The 15591-nt window shown below is 29.9% G+C and overlaps 1 protein-coding gene across 2 annotated transcripts in view; it reads left to right on the top strand.

Moving 5' to 3' along the window:
• Nucleotides 1-15591, top strand: part of LOC107437769 (uncharacterized) — a 66831-nt gene that overhangs the window by 14448 nt on the left and 36792 nt on the right. The window contains exon 1 of one of the 2 annotated variants that reach the window (XM_071184330.2): nucleotides 1125-1283. The exons of the other annotated variant lie outside the window; for it this stretch is intronic. The gene's annotated coding sequence lies outside the window, so the exon portion shown is untranslated. Of the gene's footprint in view, nucleotides 1-1124; nucleotides 1284-15591 lie in introns of those variants that run through there. 2 annotated transcript variants of the gene reach the window in all.

Here is a 15591-nt window from a genome sequence, read left to right as displayed (position 1 = left end):
ATTACATTTTTTTTTATAATGAAGTAAAAAAATTTATACCTTACATTTTAATCTTTTTCAATTATTATTAAATTAAATAATACAAAATTATTATTTGCTTAAAATTATCTCTAGATAAAACTAACTAACTAACTCAGTGGCGCGACAGCCCATTAAGAGGGCCAAGGCCGTCTGTGCCCATCTCAGTTTTCTTGACCTTGGGCTCTGGGGTGCAGGAGCATATGTTCCGGTCAGGTGGTCAGCCGAGCGCGGAACCCCCAGTGTTAGTTCCCAAGCATGCTTGGTACTCATTTTATCGACCCACTGAAGGGATGAAAGGCTGAGTCGGCCTTGCCCGGCCCAAGGATCGAACCAAGGACCTGTGGCACGACAGCGCGAAGCGCTACCGCATCTCTAGATAAACTAATCTTAATATTGCTTGTTAATTTTTTTTTTCAATTTATTTAAAAAGTTGTAGAGATATAGCGATAAAATGCAAAAAGTAAAATTAACATTGTGGGGACCAAACTTTGGGCAGCTCATCTGGCCAAACTATTAGGATCATATTTCCCAGATTGTGGCTACCCTCTCCCCCATAATTTGAAGGTAAGGAGTCCAAATCAGAAAAAAAGGTACATTTTTATGACTGATTTCGTATACTATATCGTCAGCTCAAATTCACTAGTATATGTGAGATCACCACTCTGAATCATTAAATTTGAATCCTAGTACATGAAAATCCCTTAATTAGATCAAAAATTATTCAGGGTGGTCCGTTTTCAGATCGATGGTACCAACTTGACGAGAAAGTAAAGGCGGCTTGTGAGAAATGTTGACCCTCATGCCCTTGATTACGAAATTGTGAAGTCTAAAAGTCAATGACCCCCTTGACCAACAACAGGCTGCTACGGCCGTGTTTTATTTTTTACCTTTACAGTATTAGATTTTTTTATTTATTTATTATCATTTTTGTCCAGCAGATTAAATGTTATCGTTTGAGAAAATATTCTTCAGAATGGATAAATGAAATAAAATTGGGAATTGACAAGACAGTTTTTTTTTTAATGATTGGATACAATTCAATGAAAACACAAATCATTCTTTAGATAAAATATTGATTGATCTGCAGCAGATATTATTTACGTGGAAATAAAAGACTTTCGCTCGCCTTTCAGTCGATGAAACCAGGGATGCTAACTGCTCATTTGCTTTTACGAAAGAATGTAGTGCAGAATTTAAAGTTAAACGAATTTTGTCGAATTACACCAAAATGAAACTAGAAAAAAATTGGCCAACCAAGCGCAGTAAGTTTTGCATTACTGGAGGGATTCATTACATCTCTGTATAAAATTTGTTTCATAATTTTATGCCTGCTTTTGGAAGGCATTTCTTTAAACTTGTTGTTATTTACAATTTCAATTAGCTGTTACGCAAATTTAAAAATGTATATAATTTAAAGTTTTATGTAAAAAAAATCAAAATAAAAAAAATAATATTTTAAAAAACCCCGTTTTAGTAGTGGAGAATAATAATTAATAAATAAAAATTTGAAAAACCAAAAACGTGGGGCGCATGAAATGCATAACAGTAATGTTATGTTAGTGTGTGTATGTGTGCTCATGAGAATATGTGTATTTATATCTGTAATTGTAATTGTATCTGAATGTGGATGTGTATGTGGAATATGTTTGTGTATATGCATGTGTATGTGGATGTATATGTGGATGTGTATGCGGCTGTGCATGTGCATTAGTAAGAAAATGTGTATATGTATGTGTATATGTACTGTTATGTATTTCATGCACCCCACGTTTTTCGTTTTTAAAACTTTTATTTTTTAATTATTATTCTCCACTACTAAAACGCGGTTTTTGAAAATGTTATTTTTTATTTTGATTTTTTTTGTACTCACTTCCAAAATCTCAATTTTTTCACTCACAGTAGACAAAACTTTTCAACTGACATGTGACACTCAATTGAAATAATCGAATCGACAACAAAAGACAATCGCTAATTTTAATCGCTAATTTAAGACTAATTTTTCTTTAATTTTATTTTGCTTTGTATGTCTTCTTTCTCTTCATTTTCATGCATTGTCATCCAATTCTGAACTATGCGCCAAATTTGAAGTGTGTAGCTAGTCGGGAAAATAGTTTAAAATCGATTACAAAATTCCACCCGGACAGACATACACGAAGGCAAGTTAATATAAAAGTGGTAAAATAACGGTAGTTATATGGTTATTTTTCTGTTTTTTAAAAGTAAACATGCAAATTAATGAATTTTTAGAAATACCTAAGGCGAATAAGAAATAAGTTCGCATTTTATTGTTTATAACATAAATAACAAATGTTACTTTTTCGAATAAAATTTTATTAATTTCTTTTTTATTGAACCAAAGGAAACAAAAATTAGCCCTACTTTTCAAACACCTGATGCTTTGCGATGTTGACAGGAGATTTTTTTACGTAAATATTTTAGATATTTATTTAACTTATGATTTTATCCTCCGTAACACAGCAATATTTTAAATAATATAATGAAAGTGAAAAGATCCTTCTTAAATATTCGAAGCTGTGTCGTCAGCCGCACGCGATACGCACACAATTATAAAATTCGTTAATCCAAAGATTATTCCATGAAAAGTATAACTTTTAATAAATATTTATTATTTTATTTAATAATGGTCAAAAATATTTTAACTCGTAAAGTATGAAATTTTTTACATCATTTTAAAGGATGTAATTTTAGATGGCTGAATACAAAATTTGAACAAAATCAGTCGAATAGTTCCTGAAAAGTCGAATTTAAAAGAAACCGTATTTTTAAAATTCGATTTATCGTGAACTATTCACCTGATTTCGTTCAAATTTTGTATTCAGCCATGTAAAATTACATTCTTTAAAATGATGTAAAAAATTTCACGCCTTACAAGTTAAACTATTTTCGACAAGTATTAAATAAAATAATAAAAAATATTTACAAAAAATTATCTTTTTCATAGAATTATGGTTGGTTGGTGTCGTATCCTCTATTGAATCATATTTCATGGTGTGCTTGAATAGTTTTTGTTATTTCTATGGCATTAAAAGAATACAAATCCTCTTCTGTGGGGTAGTTTAAGAGGTGAAGGCCTGCAGCGACTGCAGGGCAGTTAAAAACATGATATGGTGTCAGTTCCACATTAAGACAGTTGCCACAGTTTTGATATTTTCTAGTCTTATCTGTAGAAATTTTCATGTTTTTATGTAGTCTGATGAGAGTAGTGGCTGTCTTCCTATCGATGTCAAGATTAGTTATTTGATCGTGGGCTTTGATTTTTAAAGGGTGAATAGTCTTGACTTTGCAAAAGCATTTGCATCTGCCAACGTGGTTGGGATTGAATTTTGATTTAGATCTCTGCCATTTTTAGCCAAGGATCATAGAATTATGTCGTTTGGATAAACGAATTTTATAGTTTTGTGTAAAACATTTTCCATTCGCTTAAAAAGTTCTCGAGACATGGTGAAATACGAAAAAAATAAAATTAACATTAAGGGGACTATAATGGAGACTTTATTTCCCAAATTGCGACTATCCCTCATATTTTGGAGATCAGTAATTTGCATTCGTCGAAAAAAATTTATGTTAATTCAGAGATCTAATTAATTTTATATAAAATATCTAATTAATTTTATTTTATAACCGTCGTTGAACAGCCGACCCAATTTTGAGCTTACGACCAATAATGTTCAACTTCGTAGCCTTGTAATTTTTAAACCAATCCAGAAGACAAGGAAACTCCTGGATCAGTACCTCCAGAGGTATTGATTCGTTATAGTAACATATGGACTTCGAGACTCGACAGATTTAACTTGCATCAGTCACTATTTACTACACAGAGAATCTTCGGTCGGCGAGGATCGACTCTCTCTCTAATAAATTAGCATATGTGAGGTCACTTACTAAAAACGTGGAAATCCGATCATTAGAACAAAAGTTATTCTCAGTGGTTCATTTTTTTCTTATTTTGTGCCTGGCAATTACTTGTTACTTGTACATATTTGTATTTTCCGGTTCCGATTTTTAGTTTCAAGATCCGTTCCCAGGTAACCGGTTAATTTAACCGGTTATCCAATGCTGAATAACACTTATTTAGGTTCTACACTATCATATTCAGATTCATAGTAATTTTAATAAAAATAATTGTACTTTAAGGAATCTATGTATAGGAGGAATCTATGGTATCACGGGAGATCGTTGTAACTTCTCAAAGATTTTCATTATTCGGCAAATTTTGCTTGGGCATTCTGCATGTTTACGAAATTTTACGTACTCTCTTTTTATTTAGAAAACAAAATGAAATCATTGATACCTATTTTATTTTATAACCGTCCCTGAAAAGCCGGCCGAATTTTTGGGTTTTACGACTATCAATGTTCAACTCCGTAGCTTTGTCATTTCGAACCCCATTCAGAAGACAAGGGAACTCCTGGATCAAATATTGTGAAAAATTTGCCTTCGCGGAGGTCTTTTTAATGGATTGCATGGAGAGGAAAACCTCCCACGGTTAGCCTGACGGCAAGAAGACTCTAACCCCATGGTCCGTCTATCATTGAGGATATTTTACGTCAGCACTGTGGTCGGTGCAAGTCGTGGGCGGAATTCGTATCGAACAGACATCACTGGGATTCGAACCCGGTTCACCTCATTGGAAGGCGAATGCTCTATCCCCTCTCCCACCACGGCTCTGACACCTTTATTAAACTTTTTTTTAATCAACAAAAGTATGCATGAGTATCGTATCAGATCTCATTTCTAATATCTTCTTTAAGTCCTCCCTCCCCTTTTGAAAAATCAATTTGTAAATAACTCATCATCGAGTTTCCGTATACAAACGAGCCAGTTTCATCAGAAATTGGGAGATAAAACACCAATCTTCAAAAACTCTTTTACCTTTCTTTAATGAAAAAGAAAAATTTAGGAAGTGTAACAATAAATAGGTAAATACAGTTCGGTTAGGAATACATAAGGAATGTTGCAGGAAGTTAAAAAAAAACAATTATCAATTTAAGAAGAAACTTATCTTAATTTTTAAATACGTACAACTTTTCTACGACTGAAAGACTACGTAGTCAGTACAAAATTAAATGTTCAGCCTACTTTTAATGCTTATCAGTACTTTGGATTATCTTTCTATATTAAATTCTATTTTGACTATCTTTCTGTAATTGCCGCCGTCACCGTCGTTTCAGAAAATTATCAACGCGCATGCTTTTCACTGACATAATACTCTATTACATGAAACGATATGAAATTTTGTATATTTTTAGTAAATGGATTGCAGATTGTTTATATAATAAAACGTTTTGGATGAGAATGTTATCTCTTGAATTATTTTAGGTCAAATTAGATTTTTTTAATGAATCGCGTAATTTAGTTTAGCGAAAACTATTAGCAAGGGAATTAGGATTTTTTGGAAGCCGCATATCCTTGTGATTGGGTTTAAATTTCGAATCAGTTTTGAAATGATTAAATAATTCAGATTAAAAATGTTTCAGATTTTTAAAAAATGTAACCACAGTAATTATTATTATTTTTTTGGTCACACAATTTAATCGGGGTGAAATTATTTGAAAAAGAATTAACGTTTTTGACTGTAGAATTTGATATCATGTCTAAGGATGTACAACGCGTTGGACATTTTTTAAATTGCAAAATAGTTTTGCAGTTATTAAATTTTTTAATTTAATTTACTGAGGTTTTCCATAATGAAGAAAAACTAATTGCAGTCAAAATACAACTTTCTGTAACCTCAAATTCTCGTACGTGTCCAAATATATTTTATTTTATAACCGTCGTTGAACAGCCGACCCAATTTAGAGCTTACGACTACGAATGTTCAGCTCTGTAGCCTTGTAATTTTGAACCCAATCCAGAAGAAAAGAGAACTCCTGCAAAAAGTATTGGGAGAAATATGCCTTTATAGAGGACTTTTTGATGGAACTAACCCGCATTTGTGTTTCATGGAGAGGAAATTCACGAATACCTCCTCTGGTTAGCCTGGCGGCAAGAAGACTCTAACCCATGATCTGCCTACCCCTGAGGATATTTTACGTCAGCACTGTGGTCGGTACAAACCGGGTTCGGAATTCGTATCGACCAGCCATCTCTGGAATACTAACCTGGCTCACCTCACTGGAAGGCGAACGCTCTATCACGCAAAATCAAGAGAATGTCCACTTTCACCGTTGAATGTCAACAATCACATACATTCGCTTTGGTGAACGTCCGAAATATTTGTTATATCCGATTTGATATTAATTTATTCGTTGATTCATTCGATATTTTAATATCTGTTGAGGATAGATTAGGAGCACCGATTAAATGCATACTGGGAAGTGGCACTATGCCTTACAAAAACATTGATATAGGGCATACCGGGCGCGAATTGCCAAAACATACCGTAGATTATAAACTAGGCGATTGCAAGTGGAATTGGCGATGGATTACGCGTAAATGTGGTGGGAGAACGAAATTACATTAACCTAAACAGTGATATTATTTTTTTCCTTCCTCCTCGACTAGCCATGATGAATAAAAATAACTCCTTAATTCATTTTGGTAGAGAATTAAAAAAGAAAATAACCTTTTTATTCTTAGGACCACTTTACAAATAAACTGTATTTATATTTTATAAAACGATCTAGTTTTTTGATATAACAGATTTAATTTTTTAATTTTCTTTACAAGAATTGTGTTTGTGAAGAAATAAAAATAATTTATTAATGAACCAATCACAAAAAATAACGTAACATTTTAATACCATGTTTTATTGGAACGCTATTTTGAAGAATTAATTCTATTTAACTTTTATTGTAAGCCTGTCCTGCAATTTTGTCTTCATATCCAGATGAACAGCGACAAATATATCAAAGCGAAGCGTTCTATTTACGTTCTATCTATTCAATATTCATTTTTAATGCAAAAGTTAAACTTTTCTCCACTTTGATAAATGTAAACCAATGCGAACCTTACGATTAAATTATTAATTCCTTCGTATATTATTGGTTTAAGTTGTCGAAAATTAATATTTCATTTGTAAGGTTCGCATTAGCATATATTTATAAGAGTGGAGAAAAGTATATGCAGTTTTTAATAGTTTTTTGAATATGGCTCTTTGAAGACGAAAAAGCATAGATTTTCTTACAAAATGATTGATAACTAAAAAACTAATCCAAATTTTTGAAAAAGAAAATAAAATACTTCTTCATTATTTCAAAACACAATTATGTGCCGAGTTTCGTGCCTGGGCGAGGCTTCTGGGGCGATATATTGTGATTACAGACAGACAGACAAACAGACACACACACAGCCGCGTTTATTATTATGTATAGAAAACATAACCTGTTTTAATTTAGTGATTTTCTCTGTTAAATCAATCTTGATAAAAGAATAATGTAAACTTTTTTATGAACATTTTTTTTAGAAATTAACAAAGACATATTATTTATTAGAAAAAAAATTGGAGTATTCAAAAATGTTATCAAGCTTTGAAGAAAAAATTTCTTGCAAATGAAAAAATCGATATTTTTGAAATTTTAAAGCAATCGGAAATTCGCTAGTGAAAAAAGAAATAAGTGAAATAATTTCAAGAAGGGAAAAATGTACAAATGAAGGGATTTTTCTTCAATGACCTATGTCGTGTTTGTTTCATTACTAGAAGCATTTATTGTAAAAAAAAATATTTATTAAATAGCTTTTTTTTTAATGATCTTTAACTTCGTGAAAAATTGATGCAATTCCTTAATATATACATAAAAGTCCGCAAATACTTCATTTATTATGGAGGTCATAGATACCTTGATACTCTTTCAATATAAGAATAATAAATGCAATTAATAGAAAATGCACAATTTTAAAAATATATTTTATTTACATATATTGTGTACAGGTTATTCTGCAACGATCATACGTAGCATGAATTTATAGATTCCTAAATACTGTTATATGAATTAGGTAATTAAAAACATAATTAAAAAAATAACAGAATTAAAAAATAACATAATTAAAAAAAATTGTCAACCTTTAATTAGAAGCTTCCTGTTGTCAAGTATTAATAATAATTATAATTTTTGACAACTTTTTTAAACAAAAATTTTTAATTCTCAAACTTAATACTATCCTTCATATGAAAATATCCGAAAATTTGTAAAAGAAAAACTATATTTTAAAATTGAGCCATTGGCGACTACAGAGGTCAGATGTATATACTGAGTTTAAATAAATTATATATTATCGAACTTACATTTAGGACTTAGATCAATTTATTATCAGTTCATAAGAGTGTTTTTTAATAAATAAATGTAGTGATTGTTTGATTTATAACTGTAAGTCCTGAGTGTTTAATGTTAAGTTATGTTTCCTTTGAAATAATTTTTGAACTATGCAAAGCAGGGCGACACTCATTTCAACTTAAAATATATCAACTTAACTTTCAATAACTATAGATAAATAAGAAACGAGAATTAGATTGAAACTTTACATGAAATGCTTTTAGAAAATTACTTTCTAAATAAGATTTAAATAAAACGCAATCACTTCGCCTGAGTGATTTTGTAAAGAATTCTAAACTTTTTAATTTTACAAGTTAGGTGAAAAGTAAATATCTTACAATAGTGGTAGGGAATTAAGGAAATTCTAAATTAAATGAACATTAGAACATTGAGTGCAAAAAATTTTCAGTTCACTTAAAAGTTCACTGGAATGTTCCCAAGATATGGTGAAATTCGCAAAAAGTAAAGTTAACACTAAGGGGTCCTAACATTACATTGCTTTCCTGACCAAACTATTGGGACAATGTTTCCAGATTGCGGCAACCCCTATATGCTGGGGATCAAAAATCCGAATACGCAGGAAAAAAATTTCTCAAATAAGCTCGTTTTAGTGTCTGATTTCCGAACTTAAAATATATTGTCTGCTATAATTAAGCGGCATATTTGAATTCACCCTCTCGATCCATTAAAATTGAGTCCTAGAACGTAAACATCTGATCATTAGATCAAAAGTTAGTTTTAGATTTTTGTTTACTGCTCCCTGTACACTAAAACGTGATTTTTTTTCTTTTGAAATTTTGATTTTAATGCCATTACTTCAATCTCCTTCGGGTTGTGCTTACTTTATAAATTTAATCTCAACTATATTTTTCTCTCCACTTTTAAACTGTAAAGACTTTTTCTGCATTTGTAAATTAAGAAAAATATTATTAATCTGATTGCGTAAACAGTTAATTCATTAAAATTGGACATTCTCAATTAATTCCTTTCAATAGTCATTTATATTATTAATAATAATTATTTACACAAAATTATAATGAAGGAAAGTCTGATTAGAAATTTAAAAGTTTTTGCTGCTATAATTAGGGAATTTCTATTGACAAAATTCAATTAATTTTTTTTCCGGAGCAAAATGCATTTTTATTTAAAAGGGAACAATACTGACTTAATATTTATACGATAAAAGACTCTCTAATCGCTAACAACGATGACAGGAGAAATTTTCAATTTTTTCTTTTCCACAAAAAGTTTAAAACTTAAATTGTTGTTCTTTCATTATAGAGCAATCGTATAATGTTCTCGTATCATGTAAAACTTTATAACGAAGTTACTTATCTACCGTTTTGCAGTTATGAAATGAAATAATTATTAAATTCTACTTGCATTTTAAAATGTAATACTCAATTGTTCAATGAATTTTACGATTATTATTATAAAACTGCGTATAATGAACATTTCAATTAAAATAATTAGTACAAAATAGCTGCTAAAAATTCTCTCAAACATTTACAAATATTATACATTTATAAATTTCAGCTTTTCGCATTATTGCTAAATAATCTCTACGTCGAAAAATATTTAAAGAATTTCATAATAACAGAAAATTAAATAAAATTTTAAAAAATTTGGAGATGGTTATCGAGCAGAACCATTAAGTTTAATTAATGAATATAGAATTGGAAACCAAGTCTCTGCTAAACAATAAAAAAAATTTTTTTAAATCTTTTAAGTAAACAAACTTTATTATAATAATCATTTCATTATTAAGGATTAAAGGTTATTGTGAAATTATTAATTCTAATTAGTGGATGAGTAGGAAAAGAATTTCACTACTCGAAACACATTTAATGAAAGTTATGAAACTATAGAATATGTAATAATGTGTAATTTTTCTATCTTAGTTCTATTACGACCTTTTAAAAAACGCTAATAAACACAATTTAGTCAACAGATACAAACGATTATGTCGGCGCTATAACAGAAAAATACACTTTATATTTTATTTGATGCAGAAGAATCTAATGAAGACCCGCTTAATTGAAATGTCGCACCCATATCTAACTTGTTGAATGTTATGCGATACCGAAAACAAAACAAAAACATTAGCACACAGCTGTTTGGCAATTTGTGAGAACGGTCCTTTAACGCCAATAGAAATTTTCGCCAACCCTTTGCAATCTACGGTATGTTTTGGCAATTCGCATACCGAGCAAATGTATACCGGGTATTAGGCACTTAACTAGACCTAGTATATATTTCAGACATTTAACTATGTGATTGATTGTCAACATTCACCCTTGGAAGTCGAGAATCACCGATTTCGATCATTCACAGTAACATATATACATTATATTGTGAAATTTTGAGATAGTTTTAAATGAGTGGCATGTTAATCCTTTTTATGGGTTGAATTCCTTGGTAGGAATATTAATAACCACTGAAAATTATCTTCAATCATTTAAAAATTTAAACGCCTAAGTTTTACGTTTTAGATAAAAAATATAAATTGTTATAAATATATTTAGATGTAATAGATGTAAATTGATGTAAGATAGAATTATAGACATAATTGATAGATATAATTTTAGTTGAGATATAAATAATATTTATAATTTTAGTTTTAGATATAATTAGGTTAAAATATAAATTAATATAATAAGACTAAAGTATTTTTACAGTTTTAGTCTCCTCAGGAAATTTATTTTCTTAAAATCTTTATTATATTTTATTATTAAACGATTAGTTCATAATATATATTTTACCGTTTATATAGTGTAAAAATCTGTTATTCTACACATTATCGAGATAATGAGCAGATTAACTTAAGCAATCCGTTAAATTACCAACAAAAAAAAACTGTTTCATTTTTCAAATTGCCTATGTAATCTGCAAACAGCCTAGATAATCTGCCTACTAGGCACTCCTAGGCGCTCGTTATAGTGAAAATTAGATCTTTTCACTATAACGAGCGCCTAATTTAGCGTGGACAACAGCAACGTTTCTGTATGTTTAAATTAAAACAATGTTACTTGCTTATTTTTCTCTATCTAAAACATCAATAACCAATTAAACAATCAGCGCATTAGTTAATAAAATCTATCATCAATGAATTTAAAAAATCTAATACAAGGAATCAAACGTTTAAAATATTACAATTAACCAAATTAAGTCATTAATTTATTTCCCAGCGTTTAGGAAATCTACTCAATCGAATCTATGAATTAATTAATAGAATGAGAGAAATAAACTTTTGAACTTAAACAATACGTTAATGAGCACAGTACTTAGGTAAACAGAAAAAATTTTTTGATTCTGCACTTTAACGAATCACCCTAATTAATCAACAGAATAAATGGATAATATGTATGTTAACGGTTTTCAAGCTCTAATGATAATATATTTATGTGTATAAAAAGAGGATCAAAATTAAGCTCCTACTTTATCATGAATCCTCGCAAGATAATCTGCGTAATATTTGATTTCATATAAAGTATTTTGCGCTCATTATCTAGGTAAATTAAGGAAAACTTTTGATTCTGCACTTTAATGGATCATCCTAGTTAATCTGCAGATCAAGTGAGTATTGTGGAGCTCTAGCTGTAATATATTTATATGTATAAAATAGGATCAAAAGTAAGCTGATTATACTGTTTTATCATAATTCCTCAGAAGATTATCTTTAACTTTTATCGGACAAAAAGTATTTACAGTAATTTCTCACCATTTATCACCTCCATTTATTTTGTTTGTTTGTTTTTTATTTAAAACTGTTTCTTCTTTTAGATAATTATGCAAAAATCTTCTCAGAAACTATTACACTTAAATCTTACAACATTTTATATCGAACTGCGGAAATGTTTCTCGCTTTGTCACAAATGTGTCACTAAAAAAAAAAGTTGTCGCATGTGTCCGTAACGCGATAAAGCACGATAACGTACTTTACATTCAGATAATAGAATAATAGCGATTGTTGATATTTTTAGGAAGTTTTATTATTGCTTTCTTATAAACAATTTATATTGCTTAGGAAAAAGATATCATTGAAATTATTCGATATCGTTTGTTGGTTCATCGTTGCGTGGTTATTTTATTGATTTTTTGTGGTTCTGAAATTTCGCACTCACGCATGATATTAAAACTGGAGCTACATTTTAGTAGCTTATTAACTTACATTTTTTACTATATCTTTTTTGTAAACTTTTTAATAAAAAAACGATAAATAATTTTATGCATCTACGCAAAATTTACATAGATGTATGAAATCATATACATTTTCATAATATAGATACTCATCAATTTTTAGTAACGGCCACTTTGTGGTACAGTTTGATTTATAATAATTTTTGCCAAACTTTATGGAAGGATCAGCCACTCAAAACCAAATTTTTTCTGGACTTATATTTTACTAACTTGTAAAGAGGCATTTCTTAATGCATTAGTATTGAAAAATTATTCAATCAATCAATTTAAAAAGGCTGTATGTGCGTAGGTAAAATTTGCACAGATTTATTTATTTTTAATTCTTGGAATGATATAAATTTGCACAGTATTTGCCTGATACTCATTCATTTGTAAAAACAGCTACTTAGTGATACAAAGTTATTCAAAGTAATGAATGCCAAACTGTATAAAAGAATCAGACTTTCAAAATCAAATTGAGACTAAAGCTACATTTCACTAACTTATAAAAAAGAATTTCCTAATCTATTTTTATCTACAATTAATCAACCAATCAGTTTTTTTAAAAAAATATCCAGTAAATGGTTTTATGTGTGTAAGCAAAATTTTCACTTATGTAGTAATTAACCTTGTTCAACCATTATATAAACAAAATTTTGAATATTCTAAGGTATGAGAATTCTTCATCATTATTATCTTAAATTTTTATAATTATGTATCAAAATAAAAAATTTAAATGAAGGCTTTAATGATCGAATAGTTCCTCAGAAGTATAAATTATAAAATATGACTTTCTTGAAATTTTATTTCGTAGAATCTATTTGCCCATTTGATTGATTTGTTCGAATTTCGTAATGTAAAATAAATAGTTTGAATTGTAATAATTTGTAATCCTTACAATTAAAAATCTTTTCGACCATTATGAAATAAAATAATAAATAATTATTAAAAATATCATTAGATAATTGAGTTTTCTAATTGTGTGTAAAATATTTTTGACTCACTTAAAAGTTTTGAGGAAACAGCGAAATACACAAAAATGGAAATTAACATTAAGGTATTCAAACTTTTGACTGCTCTCCTGCTGATAGTTTCCGAATTGCGGCTGTCCCCCCCCCCTTTTATTTTGATGGTCAAGAATTAAAATCTATCATATCTTTTATATGGTAGATTTTAATGATTGATGTTAATACAGAATATGTGATAATTGATGTTTGTAAATGTAACGATTGTTGTTTGTACAGAAAAAGAAAGTTTTGTGTTCTCTCTTTTAATTTAATAAGTATTACTCATTAATCTGCACATTTGAGGTCAGTCCTGGCTGGCACTTAAGACTGGCACTTAGTGCGTGAAAATCCGCTCTTTTGAACAAAAGTTATTCACGATGATATTGTTTTTCTTTTTAATGTGTGTATTAAACACTGTTGTTTCCAAAATTTTACAATAACTTTTTTTTTTTTACAATTTCATCAAACTTTCTAATCTTTGATCCACGTCGTACAAATGAGAGTTATTTTTATCTGTCTCGGTGCGTGTCGTATACAATCCATTAACGCATGCTTTGTTTTTGTTGACGTTTGTTATCATTTTTTTTTCCTTCTATTGACCAAAACAAACTTTGGAACACGCTTGTAAGAGCAAGAAATTGATAAGACCCGTAAATGTTTCTAAAAACGATTAAGATGACATCATTCAAAAGAAAAAATAATGCATCGAGGAATCTGAATTTAGTTAAACAGTATATTTAGGATCAGTTAAAGGTATAAAAACGTGGAAGAGCATCGATGTTGATTTACGAGATAATTGAAGAACTGAGTGTTAATGTTCTGATTGCCATTATAATGCATTTGAGTACAATCAGAATAATAATAGAGTTAATCTTAATGTGTAGACCAGTACTGTAGACCAGTACTTAAACTGTAGACCAGTATCAATTGAAGGTTTAAATACATGAGATTCTGGAAGAACATTAGTGTTGGAATAATGGGTAATTAAGAAGTGGATAAATGTTCTAAATGACATTTTGATAAATTAAACAAATTAGTTAACCTGATTAATAGAATAATCTGAATGTAGTGTGACTGTAGACTAGGATCAATTAAAGATTAAAAAACACGAGATCCTGGAGAGGTGTTGGAGGCAATGGAAGCGTTGAGTGGATGAATAACACTTTGAATTAAAACAAGTTAGTTAACCTGATTAATAGAGTTAATCTGAATGTAGTGTGACTGTAGACTAGGATCAATTAAAGATTAAAAAACACGAGATCCTGGAGAGGTGTTGGAGGCAATGGAAGCGTTGAGTGGATGAATAACACTTTGAATTAAAACAAGTTAGTTAACCTGATTAATAGAGTTAATCTGAATGTAGTGTGACTGTAGACTAGGATCAATTGAAGATTAAAAAACACGAGATCCTGGAGAGGTGTTGGAGGCAATGGAAGCGTTGAGTGGATGAATAACACTTTGAATTAAAACAAGTTAGTTAACCTGATTAATAGAGTTAATCTGATTAATAGAGTTAATCTGAATGTAGTGTGACTGTAGACTAGGATCAATTGAAGATTAAAAAACACGAGATCCTGGAGAGGTGTTGGAGGCAATGGAAGCGTTGAGTGGATGAATAACACTTTGAATTAAAACAAGTTAGTTAACCTGATTAATAGAGTTAATCTGAATGTAGTGTGACTGTAGACTAGGATCAATTGAAGATTAAAAAACACGAGATCCTGGAGAGGTGTTGGAGGCAATGGAAGCGTTGAGTGGATGAATAACACTTTGAATTAAAACAAGTTAGTTAACCTGATTAATAGAGTTAATCTGAATGTAGTGTGACTGTAGACTAGGATCAATTAAAGATTAAAAAACACGAGATCCTGGAGAGGTGTTGGAGGCAATGGAAGCGTTGAGTGGATGAATAACACTTTGAATTAAAACAAGTTAGTTAACCTGATTAATAGAGTTAATCTGAATGTAGTGTGACTGTAGACTAGGATCAATTAAAGATTAAAAAACACGAGATCCTGGAGAGGTGTTGGAGGCAATGGAAGCGTTGAGTGGATGAATAACACTTTGAATTAAAACAAGTTAGTTAACCTGATTAATAGAGTTAATCTGAA

Source organism: Parasteatoda tepidariorum, chromosome 10 (assembly GCF_982258835.1).
Source record: "Parasteatoda tepidariorum strain Cologne lab strain chromosome 10, Ptep-v5.0, whole genome shotgun sequence".
In the NCBI taxonomy this organism is placed as follows: domain Eukaryota; kingdom Metazoa; phylum Arthropoda; class Arachnida; order Araneae; family Theridiidae; genus Parasteatoda; species Parasteatoda tepidariorum.
Note: the sequence above shows the minus strand (reverse complement) of the source record. Positions and strands in the feature narration are given on the sequence as shown.